This window comes from Sus scrofa, chromosome 11, assembly GCF_054392235.1.
Source record: "Sus scrofa isolate SSC_HxYL_T2T_F1_AM1 chromosome 11, Sscrofa_HxYL_maternal_Yorkshire_Landrace_v2.0, whole genome shotgun sequence".
In the NCBI taxonomy this organism is placed as follows: Eukaryota; Metazoa; Chordata; class Mammalia; order Artiodactyla; family Suidae; genus Sus; species Sus scrofa.
Window position 1 is genome coordinate 64,954,838 of NC_139393.1, and position 12,909 is coordinate 64,967,746.

The 12,909-nt window shown below is 35.6% G+C and overlaps 1 protein-coding gene across 2 annotated transcripts in view; it reads right to left on the bottom strand.

Moving 5' to 3' along the window:
- Nucleotides 1-12,909, bottom strand: part of LOC146398664 (uncharacterized) — a 304,287-nt gene that overhangs the window by 38,354 nt on the left and 253,024 nt on the right. The window contains exon 7 of one of the 2 annotated variants that reach the window (XR_014820084.1): nucleotides 9,227-9,314. The gene's annotated coding sequence lies outside the window, so the exon portion shown is untranslated. Of the gene's footprint in view, nucleotides 1-5,340; nucleotides 9,315-12,909 lie in introns of those variants that run through there. The other variant, XR_014820085.1, reaches the window with a different exon arrangement.

Below are 12,909 nucleotides of genomic sequence, written 5' to 3' on the forward strand. Positions count from 1 at the left end.
TGAATTGGAGCTATGGCTGAGGCCTACGCCACAGCCACAGCCGCACTGGATTGGAGCTGCAATCTATGCTGCAGTTCACAACACTGGACCCTTAACCCACTGACCCAGTCCAGGGATCAAATCTGCATTTTCACAGAGACAATGTTGGGTCCTTAACCCTCTGAGCTACAATAAGACCTCCTGGAAATCTTTTCATCTTCTACTGTGAGCTAACCAGCTTTCAAATTTTAAAGGTTTTCTGATGGGGCAAGTGGTCTTAACAACTATGGGGTTTTGACATTGTATTCTGAAGAAATGTTACAAAATAATACATTAGTAAATAATCCATTCAATGTACAAGACAGAGCAATGAATTTGAAGGTAACAGTATACTAAATAAGTTAACTGACACAATTTCAGATTTTTCAGTGCAACTAAGCTTTAGGAAACTACAACCTGTTAAACACACTCAGTTATCTGAAAGGCTATTATAAATATTCCTCTCTTTTCAAAAATACCTTTGTGAGGCTAGATTCTTTACCTCCTTCAAACACAACAAAATGTCAAATCACAATAAATGCAGAAGCAGATATGAGAATATTGTCTTCTATTTAGCCAGACATTAAGAAGATTTGCAAAAACATAAAATATACTCAACGCATTATTTTAGAAAATATATTATTTTACAGAGAAAATATAATTTATGTTAATATGTATTTACTGTTATTTTAAGTGAATTAGCAAACTATTTAAAATTTATCAGGCTGACCCACCCTTCTCCTTGAGGCAGTGCATTATAAAATGAAATTATAAAATGAAAATAATTATTCCACCCTTGCCGGGCTATGAACAAAACTAGCAACAACAAAACAACATAAATTGGGAAGGAATATTCCTCAAAAGAACTTTCTGGAATGGTTAAGACAAAAACTGTGACAATTTATCAAAAGATTTAAAAATATCACAGTAAATAGAGACTCATTTTTGTGGCACTTTTACGAACTGTCATATTTTCTTTGATGAATATTTGCTATTGATTCAGTAATAAAATATGGGCAATCTAGCAGCCACTGTCACACCTAGTGGTAAAGCGGGAGACATATTCTTATAAATAAAAGGATGACTCTTTCCACCATTGTTAATAAAAATATTTTTGTAAGCCCTGTCTGTATAATATAGAAAATGGGAATAAGTCTAACAATTGAAAAGAGTAAGGCAAAAATTAATTTTTTCAGCAGCATAACAATGTGCAATAAGAATTTTTAAATTATTTTGAATATTTAACCCAGTAATTTCACTTCTAGAAAATAACCACATCTAAGGAAATAATCACATAAATGTTAAAAAAAAAAGTGTATTTATCTGCTATTTTATGTTCTTTATGAGAGCAATGAATTTCACTGAATCCAAATGTTCAATGATAGTTTAATGTATAAATTATGATTTCCTACTCATTATCTCTTAAATACATTATTTCTTAAAAAATATTCCAGCTAAGTTTTGCCCCAGTTTTCCAAGTTCTTGTCAAGGTCACCCATGAATTCCCTTTGCGAGTTAAATCCTGTCATCTATTCTAGTCCTCATTTTACCTATGACTTTTTAGCACCATCTGATATGCCACAATGGATGTTTCCTCTTCTGTGATACAGTTTCTTCCCAGAAAGTACAATGCACCACCTCTCATGATTTAGGACTCCCTAATCCTCTCCTTCAGTCTTTTCTGCAGGCCTCTACTTTTCTCTGCAACATTTCTGTATTAGAAAACCACACAGCTTAATCCTTGGTCCACTTCTCTTCTGTATTTACATTTTCTCCCTGATCTCTGGTTTCAGGACTTTACATATCAAATATATGCCAATGACTGCCAATTTCTCTCTCGAGGTTCTGACCTCTCTCCTAAACTTCTGACTCATACATTTAAACTGTCTTTAAACTCCCAAGACTGAACTACAGTTTAACCAGCCTGGAAAGTGGATTGTGTGGCAGACAGAGCAGATCACACAGGGACTGGAAACCAGTGTAAATAAACTGTTCCTTTCATTAGAAGAAGAACATCAAAAATAGACTAGTTTGAAAAAAAAAGCAAAACATATGGAAAAATTTAAAAACTTTTCAGACTTCTACGAACCCCTGAAATTGGAGAGATAATACTTTTTTCTATACTTCCTTCAGATGCCTTTAAAAATAAGAAGATAATCTTCTAGGTACAACTGATGCTTCTCTTGTCATTCTATCCTTCCCTTCATTTCCTCCCTCTCCCACCCCCTCACTGTTTCCTTCTCTATTTTTTCTCCCCCTTCTTGCTTAACATGGTATTTCCTTCTAAAATATTACCACGTCCCCTTAACTTTGTGATTGTGTGCATCTATTTTACCTTGTCAAATAGAATCTTGATTTGACAAAGTAAAATAGTATTTCTTTAACCTCCTTCTAAACAGTTTAAGGGTACCTCTCCCCCTCTATGAAAACATATGCATCATTAGTCCCAGATTTAGGGTTTGTTAAATTCTTTTCATAAGTGATTTACCCACTTACTCTACAGAGTAAGTTCTTCTCTCTTCATAATGAGGGAGTTGAAGATTATCTCTAATGCTCCTTCCAAATTTAGTGTAACATCATGGAAACAGTGAGCTGTCCTCTCTCCAAACAAGAACTGGGTGATAAGACTGCCTTTGAGAGCTAAATCACCACACAATAGATGTAATTAGCCATCTGTTGGGAGTAACTCAAATTGTCTCTAAATGTATTACTAATAAGTTTTGGAATTCCTAAATCCCCCATTAAAGTGGACTGTAATCATCTCAGGATGCAGGATTGGAATGGGACAGTAATTTAAATAGAAGCCTAATCGACTATATGAAATCTGTGTGGAGAAAGACCACACATATTTGTAGCAACAGGGTGCTTAGAAAAAGTAAACCCAGAGTCAGGTCCTGGCAGAGTGGTGAGCATGTTCAGGAACGAGCAAACGAATTAAAACCCATTTGATTCTAAGGGCTGTTATTATCAATGTAGGAAAATCTTTCCACCTTTTTTCCGTCTTTAATCTCTTTTTAAAATTCTGTGCTCACCATGCAGGTAGATTCTTATATAGATTTTCGTTAAAGGATACAATGTGATGGTAATACTATTACAAACATTTTGGCTAGTGAAGGAAGATTTATAATATAGGAACTTAGTATGTAACTAGAATTAAAGTAAACCTCTGCTGAAAAATTCAGGCAATTACCATGAGGCAGAGTAGTCTTAAATGGCCATTTATTTGCTTTAAAAAATTACCTTTGTTTTCTTCTGTTTTATCTAGGTAGTTACTTTTCACCTAACATTCCAATAGCTCTTCAATCAAAATGCTGTAAGTAGACTTGAAATTCTGACAGTCTCCCAAAGTGGAAATTCTAATTGACTCTACTTTACAATTTAAGTATGAAGGAAGAAAAAAGAATTCTGGGAGTTCTCATTGTGGCTCAGTGGTATCCATGGATCTGACTAGTATCCACGAGGACATGGGTTTGATCCCTGGCCTCTCTCAGTGGGTTAAGGATCTGGTGGTGCTATGAGTTGTGGTGTAAGTCACAGATGTGGCTCAGGTCTGGCATTGCTGTGACTATGGTATAGGCTGACAGCTGTAGCTTTGATTCAACCCCTAGCCTGGGAACTTCCATATACCATGGGTGCAGCCAAAAAAGACAAAAAAGACAAAAAAAAAAAAAAAGCATTCTGTAGAAGACAGACATGAAAAATCTCCCCTCCTACTTGGAGTTTCTAAGGGCAATGTAAACAAGTTCAATGCAAGTTTAAAATGTACTCCTTTTGGAAATGTTTGTGATCATACATTTTTCTTGGCTGCACTGGGGTAATAATGACATCCAAATTATCATGAACCTGATGGATCTATGTAGCTCCTGCCTAGGAAAATATTCTGAAACCTGTAACGTCACTATGTATAATTTAATGTGTGGCTGCTTCTTGTGTTAAACACAGAGCATTCTGGCTTACATATGCTTATTATAAATTCATGACAGCACCAGAGATACTTGGAATCAATACCCTGGGCTTTATATCAATACATTTGAGAACTAGTGTTTGGAACTTGGTAGTGGCTCAATAAATACTTGCTGAATAAAGGGATAAATGTGAGGTCTTTTTTTTTCTATCCTATGTTGCCCCTTTAAAAATTATCTCCCAAATCATGAGGAAACTGAATTTTAGGAAGAAAAAATTTAAATGGCTGGCCCTAGGAAAACTACAAAGTGGTAGAGTGGTGATGCAACCCCAGGTCATCTAGATGTGAAGCCTGCATTCTTTTCTCAATGTCATGTTCCAAAATTACTTCCTTTAACTCTTTTCCTTTCAAAAGCCTCATTTCAATATTCTTTTAAATAAAGCTCTTACTAAACAATAGTCATTAACAAGTATTTTTATATGCTATTCAGACTGCACCATAAACTGCACTAAATTCAATTCAAGATTTCTGGAGAGGAGAAATTAAGCCATATCCAAAATAAGTCTCTTTTGATGTAATTCTCAAGTATGGATTAATGGTATATATAGTCATGTAAATGTTTAATTTAGTCTTATGTCATCATCGCCGTCATATTTTTACATTTATAATTTATAAGGTTATTAATTCTTTATTGCTTGTGAAAAATGTTCAGAGGCATTCAGCAAAATTCTTACAATAACCATGATTCAGAAATACAGTCTCCACTTTGTGAATAATAACTTTGAGATTCACAGAACCTAAGATACATCTCTAGGTATTAAGTTCAATTCTAAACTCATTTCCCTACATACCCACTGCCTCCCATTTGGTATATAAGAAATATATAATGGTAACATTTAATAGTCTTTCTCAAAAGACAGTGATTAAAAATCTAAACACTTGCCTTTTTATAGAAAGGCGGATTAGATACTAGATGAAACATTTAAAGGTTTAGTCATTTCATAAAAAACATGAAAAATCTTCCTTACTTAATTTTATTCATACCCTAGCTTTTCCTAATTTTTAGCTATATTTTGAATTATCACATATCCCACTTTTTCCTTTGAATTTTTTTTTCTTTAAGGCTGCACCTGTAGCATATGGAAGCTACCAGGCTAGGGGTGGAATCAGAGCTATAGCTAACAGGCCTACACCACAGCCACAGTAACATTAGATCTGAGCTGCATCCATAACCTATGCTGTGCTTTGCTTCAATGAAGAATCCTTAACCTGCTGAGCAAGGTCGGGGTGGAACCTGCATCCTCATGGTCACTATGTCAGGTTCCTAGTATGCTGAGCCACAACAGGAACTCCCTTCCTCTGAATTTTTAAATTCTGTTGCCTTTGCATTCTGGATGTCATAAATCAAAACCAAGTTCTTTTTAGTTTTTGTATGTATGCGTCTTGGCCCACTCAGAAGTGCATGCAATAATGCAAACCTGTCTGAAGAATGCCTATATTTATTAATGCCAAACCACATTAAAAGTGAGAGTGTGGAAACTGAATCCACAGTTATTAAGTACCTACTAATACCAATGATTTGAGATAGATATTTTAAGTAAACAAAATTATTGACTTTAATTGAAGGGTAGCAGAAAATGCCAACCCAAAATATACCACTTTGGCACAAGGATTATGTTGAGTTGAAGGCAAGTGAAAAGAAGCAGATACAAGAAAAGCTCTCTGCCTTCTCCCAAATATCTAAAAGCATAACATAAATTTTCAAGGGTGTCCTCTTCCCCTTTCTACCAGGAAGGACAAAGATTACTCCCTGGAGACAACTTTAGACCCTTAGCAAAGGAGAGGGCACCAATTTAAACCAATATAGAAAATCGCACTCTTGTTTGCCATGCTTTTTCTGGGAATCACATTATAACTGGCCTCTGCCACATCTTTTTATTTTATCTTTGGCTGACAATATTATTTAAAGCAGAGTTCCCAGCCACCTCTTAAAGTTACTCATTTCCCCTGGATATCTCCCATATACACGTAAGATACATATTAATAAACCCCTAATGGTTTTTCTCTTGTTTATCTGTCTTTTATTACAGGGATCTCAACAAAGAACTAAGAAGGAAAAGAGGCGAAATTATTTTGTCATTTTCTCCACAATCTTTAGGGATTGTGTATTCCACTTGGAGATTGAATGGAAGTGTGTATCTCTTGCTAGAATACCATAATAATACCAGAATGTACTGGCATTTGCTACAGTTCTACAGATAATACTACCAGTCCATTTACAGTTCAGGCATGCATTAACTGCCAATGGATATGGTTATATAAAAAGGACTTGAACAGATTTTTCTCCAGAGAAGGCATACAAATGGCCAACAGGTATACAAAAAAAGCCTCAACATTACAAATCTTAAGGAAAATGCAAATAATCAAACCCATGGTGTCGTCACCTCGCAACTATTAGGATGCTATTATCAAAACCCCAAAAGAGGAGTTCCTGTCATGGCTCATCAGAAATGAATCTGACTAGCACCCATGCAGATGCAGGTTTGATCCCTGGCCTTGCTCAGTGGGTTAGGGATCCGGTGTTGCCATAAGCTATGGTGTAGGTCACAGATGTGGCTCGGATCCCCTGTTGCTGTGGCATAGGCTGGCAGCTGCAGTTCCAATTTGACCCCTAGCCTGGGAATCTCCATATGCCATGGGTGTGGCCCTAAAATAAAATTTAAAAAAAAGGCAACAAGTATTGGTAAGGAAGTAGAGAAATGAAAACTTATCCAATATTGGTGGGAAAACAAAATGATGTAGCTTATGGAAAACAGTACTGAGTTTCCTAAAAAAAAAAAAAAAAAAAAAAAAAAAAACTACCAGATGATCCAACAATCCCTGGGTATTCCAGCTATTTATTCAAAAGAATTGAAATCAGGACCCCAAAGAGATATTAGCACTCTCAAGTTCACTGCAGCACTATTCACTATAGCCAAGAGATGGAAACAATCTAAATGTCTATTGACAGATGAATGAATAAAGGAGATGTGGTACATACATACAATGGGATATTATTCAACTAATAATAAAGAAGAAAATTCTGCTCTTTACAACAGCATGGATGAATGCATAGGGTATTATGTTAAGTGAAACAAACCAGACAAAGAGACAGAAACTGCAAGGTATCACTTACATGTGGAAATTAAACCAAACCAAACCAAAAGAGTCAAATTCAAAAACAGAGAGTAGATTGATGGTTGCCAAATGCTGGGGTTAGGGGAAGAGAAGGAGTGGGGAGACATTGGTCAAACTTTTCATTTATGCAAGACAAATAATTTCTAGAGATCTGCTTACCACATTGTGACTACAGTTAACAATACAGTACTGTACACTTGAAAGCCTAGGAGGGTAAATCTCACGTTAAGTACACTTATTGCAATAAAAATGAAAACATAAAGCAAAATGAAAAAAAATCAAAGACACAAAATAGAATGCGGTTTGGAAGAGGGGCATGGAGAGTTATGGTTTAATGAATACAGTATTTCAGTTTTATGAGATGAAAAGCTTCTGCAGATGGATAGCAGTGATGGTTGCACAACAATATGAATGTACTTAACTGAACTGTTCACTCAAAAGTGGTTATGATAGTAAGTGTTATTCTACGTGTATTTTACCACAATAAAAAAAATTGGAAAAAATGTTAACATATCTATGGTCTGTCTTAGTTAAAATTTTTTTATTTCCTTAAAAAAAAAAAAACAATCAATCACACATACAAACAAGCAAAACAAAACAAAAAAGTGCTTCCAGTGGTTCAAAACCATAACGTCAGCTTTGTCGGTGAAAGCAGCAACAATATCAAATGAGCTGAAGGGACTATGGAGTTTTAGTAATCATCTTTAAACTCTGTAACTTTACTATTAAGCTAAATACCAACGATGACAACACAAGCTCTAAATACCAAGGGCTTAGGGAAGAGTGGAAATTAATGAATAACACAAATTTTCCCAAATTGCCCAAATGTTAGTGGGCATGAGCTTATACTATTTACATTTATAATGAGTATCTTATGAAAAATGAGATATTTTATGGTCATGGTTCTATTAAACAAATATACACTTAGTTATACAATCTTAAAAGGAAATGTTTTAACATTAACTAAAATTTGGATATTTTAATTCTTGAATAAATCCATAAAGGGAAGGTGAGTTTCAAACTCTGATTTTTAATCTCATCACATATAAATATACATTGTAAACATTTCATTGCCCATTTGAAGGTTACTAAAGAATCATATTTCTTTTTTCATTACCATGGAGATGGGAATTATTTCATAATCTCAAAGAGGAAAATTTCTCATCAGGCATGTCTTTGGGGAAAAATATTCAATATGTTATATTAGTAAATTAGTATGATAAATCATGTATTTATCATATTCACAAAATATCCTATAATAAAATTATATTTTGCCAGTATCTATAATTATAAATATTAAGTAACAGTTTTATATATTAGCTTAATACACATGAACAATGATTGATTTTTTCTAGCCTATGAAGAGGTGGACAAAGAGATAGATCTGGGTTGTCTGTTATTGTCTCTCTTCCAGCCAGAGGGTTTTTACTATAAAACACATCTGACTGTGATGAAAGTGCTAGAAGAGAGAGTGAAAAGGTGAAAGAACAGAGAAGCAAGAAATTCAAGCTCTACTGGACACATGTGGAACAGAAGGCAAATTTCTTTCCCCAGGAAAATCGGATACTATATACTTTAGAGGTGGTATGCTATCACTGTTTTAATACTTAGCTCGCATATTTTTATGTGCATTTTCTTATTACTCTTGCTTTCTGATTTCTATAAAAACTCTGTTCAAAATATTATATATTGAGTTTGGTATTTTCTTGTCTAAACCCTTAACCTTGTTTTCCTTTATTTTCAATAGCCACAATATGAAAACAACCTAAGAATTCTCCTCTAAGCCTTTGAAACTCCTCCTCTACATTAAACCAAGGTTGGTCCAGCGTTTTCAATTCACCCACTGTGGCCACCTTTTGGTTTATATTCCAGACAACCAACCAAATTGTTAGAACCCTTTCTAACAACTAGAGCTGCGTGCAACATTAAAGACAGAATCTTTGCTTACTAAGCCGTATCAATAAATTCAATCTGATCCAACCTTATGCTCCTTCCACCATTATCCCACACCCTTACTATTAATTTGTTACCAAGCCCAAAACACACAGAAGCCAAGTAGGATTTTGAGAAATATTTTAGTAAATCTGGGATGATGAAGTCTCCTTGCTAGCTGCCAAAACTTCTTACCTGATTTGGTGGCCTGTGCTGGAAGCAGGACAATGTCATGTAGATTTGCCAAAAGGAACTAGTTGGTAGGAACATATTAAAGTTGCTCCTAAAAAACAGAAATGGATGTTGCTTAAGCAATATTCACTTTCTCCTTTAAAATCAAGATATAATTTTTGAAGATTAATTTTTACAAACAGCTACGGCAAAAATACTGTGCACACATTAAAAAAAAAAAAAAAGAAAAAAAAAAAAAAAAAGGACCACTGGAAAAAAATATACTCCAGTAGGAAAAGCAAAGCCCCAAGTTTCTACAATCATCCATAGTCAAGTAGAGCATAATGAACAATTGAGAAACTATGGGCGGGTTATCTGACCTTTAAAAATAAAAAAAAAAATTCCACTACTTCAGATAATAAAAGTCCCAAGAACAATATTCTTTGGGCATGTCATTAATAGGGAGCATCTAGATAAAATATGGGGTCATAATTTTTTTTCTTTTTATGACTGTACCTGCGGCATATGGAAGTTCCCAGGCTAGGGGTCAAATCGGAGCTGCATCTGTGACCTATGTCCATTTTGTGGCAATGCTGATTCCTTAACCCACTGAAAGAGGCCAGAGATTGAATTCACATCCTCGGGGACACTAGATTGGGTTCTTAACTCGCTGAGCCAAAACTGGAACTTCTGAGATCAGAATTATTAAGCGGTCCAGATATGAGGTCAATTCAAATTTGAGCTGTATAGTCAGTACTCTTGAAAAATTAGAAAGTTTTTGTGTGTGTAGGATGGAAAGAAGTTAGATTCAAGATAAAAAAAAAAAAAAAGCTGGTAGGGATGATGTGATAAATGAGAGTTATAAATTGGATATATGTTCAACTCAGAATTGGAAAGCTATGTTTCTGTACGTCAAAATATAAAGTGAGGCATATTAATCATTTTAAATTTATTTGAGCAAAAATCAATTGGAATTAGGCAGCACCAAAATGGCAGTGATTAGGAGTGTTCTATCCATAGGAGCCAAGGAAAGACACAGAGTAAGTGAATAAGCAAAGAAAGGAAATTGATTAGCTATAGCCTCACTCTCTGCTTGAACTGGTTTTCCTGAGAGTTTCAATTTTGTAACATTAAGGTATTTATTTACAAGCTTAGACTTTGGTTGCTTACGAAGGGTGACGGGGCATTAGAGTCACCTCAGTCTAATGGCCTCCTTCTATAATTTAACATTAAAAAAAAAGGGAGTTCCCACTGTGGCTCAATGGAAATGAACCTGACTAGTATCCATGAGGATGCAGGTTTGATCCCTGGCCGCCTCAGTGGGTTAAAGGATCTAGTGTTGCCATGAGCTGTGGTGTAGTTCACAGATTGATGTGGCTCAGATCTGGCATTGCTATGGCTGTAGCATAGGTCAGCAGCTGCAGCTCTGATTTGACCCCTAGCCTGGAAACTTCCAAATGCAGCAGGTGCGGCCCTAAAATAGCAGGAACAACAACAACAAAAAAGAGTGCCAATGCTCTATATAGATGTCTTTAGTTACACGTGAGCCTGGAGTTTTGAAACATGTTGATGCTACTGGTTCCTGAAGAGAAAAACAGTAAGAAATTGTGCAAAAACAGAGAATATATTCTGGAACTACAGACAAACACAACTTAAATAAAAACCTTCAGCCCATTGGTTAAAGCACCCATCTTTTCTTTCTCTCTCTTTCATTTCTTTTCTTATGGTATCTGGTTTGCAAATATTATTCAAACACTAGGAAGATACATTATATAAGTAGGTGACTCAAATAAATACATAAATAAGTACAATTAAAATAAGGAATCCATTTATAACAGAATAGAACTAGACCAATATTCTGCAATCTCAAAACAACTGAAATCAATAGTCTTTTTCTTTCACATTTTCCTATGGTGACTTGTAGCTTATGATTTCAACTAAAATTTCTTTCAAAGTTGAATTGAAGAATCAAAGTATTTGGGACTTATACACTACTACTCACATAGTATTTTTTCCATGATTTATCTCATTCTATAGATTTGGCAGATATCGGCCCCCATAACCATATTCTGAGATCAGACCCCAGACTCCTATCACTCCTGCATAAGGATGCTGTACTCCAGACTTTAAACCGCAACTCCATAAGCATGTCTTCACTCCTCACACTTTGCACATGACTAAGAAACTCCACTAAGAAAAACTCCATCCGCTCAAATTCCTTCTATTGGCAATCCTCATCTTTAAAATTCAGTTAAAATGTTACCTCTTCAGGGGATTATTCGGAACAACTCGTGGTGAAATCTGAGTTCTCTGTTTCAAAATAGACACACTGTTCCCTAAAACCAACCAAACTAGATTTTAAATATTATGGGAGTTCCACTGTGGCACAGTGGAAACAAATCGGACTAGTATCCATGAGGTCATGGGTTTGATCCCTGGGCCCCACTCAGTGGGTTTTAAAGGATCCGGTGTTGCCATGAGCTGTGGTGTAGATCACAGAGGTGGCTTGGATCCCATGTTGCTATGGCTGTGATGTATGCCAATTCCATACCTAGCCTGGGAACTTCCATATGCTGCGGGTGCAGCCCTAAAAACAAACAAACAAGGGGTTATTTTTCACTTTACAAAAAAACTTTTCAAATGAATTACTTGAATGAAAGGTTGATATTGTTCTTTTTCCATACACTCAATAGCTATATTAGATCTTCTGACATTACTGAATTAAAAAGCAGGGCCTAGTACTGATAATTTTTTTTTTTCTTTAACAATCAGTGATTTATCACCAGTCATGACATATGCCCCAAATCCCCAAGTGTTTTTGCTTTAGACAACCTCCAATGTCCCCTTCTGTCTGCAGATTTAGATTTTGGCTGCACTCCTGCATCTTTGTTCTGCCCGTCTCAACACAGAGTAAAAAGACAGAGGAAGGTGGAAAGGTCAGCATTAAGTCAGAGTATTTTGTCTCTCTAGTAGCCTCTCCATTGATGTATGAAAATACAGTCATAGGCGCTCTTCCTGTAAAACAACTTCCTTTCAATTGTCATTTTCAAAGAGTGTGGAGAGACATGAAGGCTTAAATGCTGTTTGATGATGCCAGTAGGGGAGACCTTTCTCTCTCTGGGAAGTTTCCTTGCAAAATTCTTTTATCCAAACAAGCTGCTTTTTCTCATACATTGTGTATTATAGTGTTTCTTTGCACAGGGAGTAGGGCAGATTCATCATATTCATGCTACCAAAGTGTATCAGCACATAAAAATTTAATTTTGCTAGAGTTATGTATACATTGTCCTACTGGGATATCTGTCAGATGCTATGTTCAGCAGGAGAGCTGTGATATGCAGTAGAGCGGGAGTTCAACCAACTGTAAGAGGTTAGAGACAGCTTAATGTGAACCAAAGCTAAAGAGGTTCCTCTACTTGCTGGAAATCATTATGACTTTGCCTCATCAATACAAAAGAGAGTGATATCAGTACAGTAATAGATTTAATTTTAGAGTTGCCCGTAGGTCACAAAGTGAACATGGCATCGTGGTGAAATGTCTTTAAAAATATTATGGGACGTTTTGTATGTTGTCATCATTGCTAAGTAATTTAGCATAACTGTTCTTAATTCTTTCAGGTACATTGCCAGAATATTCAAAGTGAGCTGCATATACAAGTCTAGGTTGACAAACCAAGGCATTATTAAAATCCCCCTGTGCAAACTAA